The 5,184-nt window shown below is 50.0% G+C and overlaps 2 long non-coding RNA genes across 2 annotated transcripts; one reads left to right on the forward strand and one right to left on the reverse strand.

Annotated features, from left to right (window-relative positions):
- Positions 1-403: 403 nt before the first annotated feature.
- On the reverse strand, positions 404-925 carry LOC131508792 (uncharacterized). Its single transcript, XR_009260150.1, has 2 exons — positions 714-925; positions 404-516 (listed from the first exon to the last, which is right to left on the reverse strand). It is a non-coding gene; the product is annotated as an uncharacterized LOC131508792 (long non-coding RNA).
- Positions 926-2,524: 1,599 nt separating this feature from the next.
- On the forward strand, positions 2,525-3,592 carry LOC131508793 (uncharacterized). The gene is made up of 2 exons (XR_009260151.1): positions 2,525-2,599; positions 3,369-3,592. It is a non-coding gene; the product is annotated as an uncharacterized LOC131508793 (long non-coding RNA).
- The last annotated feature ends 1,592 nt before the right edge of the window (positions 3,593-5,184 follow it).

Genomic DNA, 5,184 nt, shown 5'->3' on the forward strand with positions numbered 1-5,184 from the left:
GAGAACGGAACCCATGGGCACCTTGATCTTGGACTTCTGGCTTCCAGAACGGTGAGAAGTATGTGCCTTGTTGTCTAAGCCTCCCCCAGCCTGTGGTGCTTTGTTATAACCCCCAAGCCAGGGAAACAGCCAGTATCCCTGGTGTGACTATGCAGGGCCCTGTCCCAGGGGGCCACTCCACTGGGCCCGAAAGGGTCTGTCAACTGGGTGCCAAAGTCAGACGGACCCCCATGGGGCCAGGGAAGCCCCGCGGGGGGTGTCTCTTTATCTCATTTTGTTGTTGCTGTTGGCTTTATCTTCACGATTCAAAGGCAGGACAGGGCTTAAGAGGAGAGACGTTTGATTTCCAGCCAGCTCTCCCGGTGGATGCCGGTGGGTCGTAAGAAAAAGACTTCTGTCTACACCAGTTTCTCATATAGTATTTTAACTGTCATTCCTTCCAGTTTTGTTGTTGTTCCCTCACTCCCTTGCAGTCCAGGGAAGTAACATAGGAGGAGGCCAAGGGCAGCTGGCCATCTAAAAAAGTAAGATAACATTGAGATGCATCTCTGTGTCACCCACACGGACCTGCCCCTACAGGCGGGGGCCCTCCCTGGTCCAGCCCACGGATGGGGCCTCCTGCGAAGGAAGGAGGGGCCTGCCCTGACCGCACAGTGTTTCTCACCCTGTGGGGCTGACCAGGCCACAAGGTGAAGGGTCAAGGGAGGACAGACCTGACGGACGGCCCCACAGTCCCCTCGGCCTTCTGCGGGGCTGTCTGGACACAGGATGTGTGGCCCTCCAGGGGAGGGCTCTGGGCCAGCAGGCAGGGTGGGAGGCGGGCACATCTCCACACGCCTGCAACAGAGAAGCAGGGAGGTTGGTGGGTGCTGGGGACCAGGCTGGGCCTGGAATCGTATTACACTCACTGCTTCGGACCCAGCCTGCCACCACCCAGCTGGTTACTAATGGCGAACCCCCACACTACTCCCAGCCTCATTTGTCTCAGCCATACGACTAGAAAAAACATCACCAATCCTATGCCTTTACGGATTGTCATGAGGACCAAACGTAATGGGTGTGATTAGTTGAAAATATTTTTGGAACTTGAGGTAGAACTCACAGGACAAGCGTTCCTGGGTGGCTCGACCGGTGGAACGTCTGGCTCTTGGTTTCGGCTCAGGTCATGATCTCATAGTGAGATCAAGCCCCGAGTCAGGCTCTGCGCTGTGAGCACAGAGCCTGCTCGGGGATTCTGTCTCTCTCCCTCTCTCTCTGCCCCTCCCCCTCTTGCTCATGCTCAAAACAAACAAACAACTGAGAACAAACTCAGGGTTGATGGGGGATGGGAAGGAGAGGAGGGTGGGTGATGGGTATTGAGGAGGGCACCTTTTGGGATGAGCACTGGGTGTTGTATGGAAACCAATTTGACAATAAATTTCATATATTGAAAAAAAAGAAAAAACAAACAAACAAAAAAAGACTTCAGGGGGTGGGGAGAGGGAAAATGGGTGATGGGCATTGAGGAGGGCACTTGTTGGGATGAGCACTGGGTGTTGCATGGAAACCAATTTGACAATAAATTTCATATACTGAAAAAAAAGAAAAGAAAAAACAAACAAACAAAAAAAGACTTCAGGGGGTGGGGAGAGGGAAAATGGGTGATGGGCATTGAGGAGGTCACTTGTTGGGATGAGCACTGGGGGTTGCATGGAAGCCAATTGGACAATAAATTTCATATATTGAAAAAAAAGAAAAAAAACAAACAAAGACTTCAGGGGGTGGGGAGAGGGAAAATGGGTGATGAGCATTGAAGAGGGCACTTGTTGGGATGAGCACTGGGGGTTGCATGGAAGCCAATTGGACAATAAATTATATTAAAAAGAATTCGCAGAACATAAAATTCACCATCTTAATTGTACATATCAGTGGCATTTGGTCCAATCACAGCGCTGTGCAGCCCACCTCCATCTAGTTCTAACGGGTGTTAATCACCTGCAAAGGGAACCCGGTGCCCTTTAGGCAATCACCCCTACCAACCACCGGTCTGCCTTCTGTCTCTGTGGGGTCACTGATGCTGGACAGCTCCCAGCTGGACTCATCCACTAGGGTGACCTTGTGCGTGTGGCTCCTTCCACGTAGCAATGACGTGTTCAAGGTTCATCCATGTGGCTGCACGTAGCAGTATTTCATCCCTTCTCATGGCCAAATGATTTTCCATTGTAGGCAGAGAGCACCTTTGGGTGACCCGTTCACGCTTTGCGGGACACTCCAGAGCATTTCCGGGTTTGGGCTACGGTGAGAAATGCTGCTGTGAACACGCGTGTGCATGGATTTGTTTGAGCGCCTGCTTGCAAGTCTTTGGGGTCCCTACCTAAGCGTGGAATTGCTGGGTGGTGTGGGTAACTCACGTGGGGCTCTTTGAGCCGTTAAGTTGAAAGCATTTTTGTGAAGTCAGAGTGGGAGGAAGTGGAAATTACCATTACGTCAGTCACCTTCCCCTGAGGACACTCTGGTTTGCCACTGTCTTTTTAAAAACTGTCCCCTGGGCTCTGGGCGCCACCTGACCTGAGCGCATCTCAGAGGGTCGACGACAGCCAGCTTCTGTGTAACTAAGCTGGTATTTGTATTTTTACTCTGTGAGAGTCTCTTATCTGGCATCTGCTCAGATTAAAAAAAAAATTCTTAACTGAAAAGGGGAACTTCAGCTCTGTTGATCTGTATCAATTATATTGTTAGTTTGTATCTGTTAGTTTCTTGTTAGTCTGTGTCTGTTGAGCCAGGGAAAATGTTTCTGAACCTTGAGGGCTAACTTTAAAGAAAAAAAAATATTTTTTTTAAGTTTATTTATTTATTTTGAGAGAGGGCGAGCAGGGAGGTTGGTGGGTGTTGGGGACCAGGCTGGGCTTGGAATCGTATTACACTTACTGCTCTAGACCCAGCCTGCCACCCCTGGGGCAGCAAGTGGGGCAAGGGCAGAGAAAGAGGAGAGGGAGAATCCCGAGCAGGCTCTGCACTGTCAGCACAGAGTCCAGTGAGGGATGGGAACATGAACTGAGCTGAAGTCAAGAGCCGGGCACTTAATAGACTGAGCCACCCAGGTGCCCCAAGAGCTAACTTCCTTATAGGGCTCTTTAATGAGCCAGGCTGAACAACTCTCTACATGGCCTCACATTTAGTCCCCCCAACCTGCTAAAAATGGATACTCTGATTATGCCCACTTTAGGTGAGAAACTGAGGCTCAAGCTGGGTAAACAACTTGTCCAAAGACGCACAGCTAGTGGATAGTGAAATCTAGGACCCGAGGTGAGGTGAGATGAGCCCAAGCTGTAAATCTCTAGTGCCTTCTGGATTCTCACAACATATCACCTATTGTGCCATCAATCTAGGGCCATCTTCAGCTCAGACCGGGTCTGGCCAACGAACAACACCATGGCACGTAACACCAGCGCGCCTCTCCCAGGATGGCATCAACCCCCCTCAGCAGCCTCTGCTCCAGGTTGTTGAATGGCTTCCAGCCCACTGGACCCAACCCACACCCAGGCAGAAGAAGGGATGTAATCAACCGAGGCAGACACCAGTGACACTGAAAAAACAGAAAGTAACTATTCTGTTCGGTGTTTGGTTTTTTTCCCTTGTTAATTTCAAGCTGGCTCCCGCTGTCATATCCACCTCCTTCATAATCCATACCAGAATGTTGCTAGAAAGCGACAGCAATTTAGAGAAGGTAATTTATGAAACTCTTGCTCTCACTTTTCTCCTCCCGAAAAGGGAGACATTTCCCTATGTCTAGTTTTCCGAGGTTGTTCATTTTCCTTAATCTCACATATTCACTCAACACGTTTACTGAGCACCTGCTACCTGCCAGGCATTGTGCTTGGCACCAAAAGGAATCAGATGGCGATTCTCCTTTCACATCAGCTTGGGGGTACCCAGGGGCACGTCTTCTCTGGCCAAGGTGGGGAGGGGCAGCTTCCTGCCCGCCCTGTTCCCCCCACCCCCCACCCCCTCGGGTCTGCTCCCTTGTAGTTGGGTCTGCCCTTCCCAGGGAGCAAAACGGAGCTGTGAGCTCTGGGGGCCTCTACGTCCTGTTCCAGAATATTCCCATCCTTGTCTCTCCAGGTTCATCCCTACTGTCCTCTCGCTGTTCTTTGCCCTGAGGGCGAACTCTGGGTCTTTCTGAGGTTTGCCTCTCTGACACTTTTACCGAAATCTGTTCCGCTTGCTTCCCCTGGTCATCTTGGCTTCTGCCTTTTGAATTCTGAAGTCCTAAGCAGCATCCAAGGTTTGGGGGTGTTTCAGATGCCTCCTCCTCCCGTTCCTGTACTGGTTTCTGTTTTCCATCAGTCGGGGTTTAAGGAGGAGGACGGCGATCTTGGGGAGACGGGGGAGGCATCTCTGCCCTTCGGAAGGGGGCAGACTCTGCAAAGATGGAAGGGCGGCCTCTTCCAGGATGCGGAGCTCTGCTGGGGTCACAGAGGCAGGGAAGCACAGGACTTCGTGTGCTCCGCCTCGGAGTCGCCTCCGGACCTCACAGGTCCCCCTGGTCACACGCGGTAAACAAAGGAGGTCAGCGCTGATTGGGCAGCTCGCCCAGACCCTGCGCCTGGATCCACTCCAGACAAACAGGACTTGAAAAGAGACGCCCTAGTGGCGAGATGCTAATTTTGCATTCTCTTTCCCAGGATGCTCAGCAGTGCTTCTGATTCCGGTTGTTAAATACATTTACGGTATCTCCTGGTAAATGGATGCACTGAGGAGTTCTTAGAGGATGCGTACAGTTGTGTCCTGTGAATACAGTTGTTTATAAACAGTAACTGAAGTGTCGCCACAAGCTAAAAATGAGTACGTACTTGGGCTTTAAATACTGGAAGCAGAAGCGTGGTTTGTTGGCTGGTCCGAAGGTAGTGAGTTATCTCAATTGATTGTTCACAGTCAGTTACAGATCGAACTCCTTGTTCTACTCTTTCCCCCCTTCTCACTACTGCACTTGACTAGTCTTTTTTTTTTTTTTTTAAAAGGTGTCTGTTTCTACTTAAAAAATTTTCAAATCAACACTACCAAGTAGTCTTACCATGTTTGTATCATTGAGATAAGAGCTGGGAATACAAAAAAAAAAAAAAAAAAAAAAGAACAAAACAAAAGAAAAAGCCAACCAAATAACAGCAACACACGCGTTTTAAAATATACTCCATTACCTCAACC

This window comes from Neofelis nebulosa, chromosome 4 (assembly GCF_028018385.1).
Source record: "Neofelis nebulosa isolate mNeoNeb1 chromosome 4, mNeoNeb1.pri, whole genome shotgun sequence".
In the NCBI taxonomy this organism is placed as follows: domain Eukaryota; kingdom Metazoa; phylum Chordata; class Mammalia; order Carnivora; family Felidae; genus Neofelis; species Neofelis nebulosa.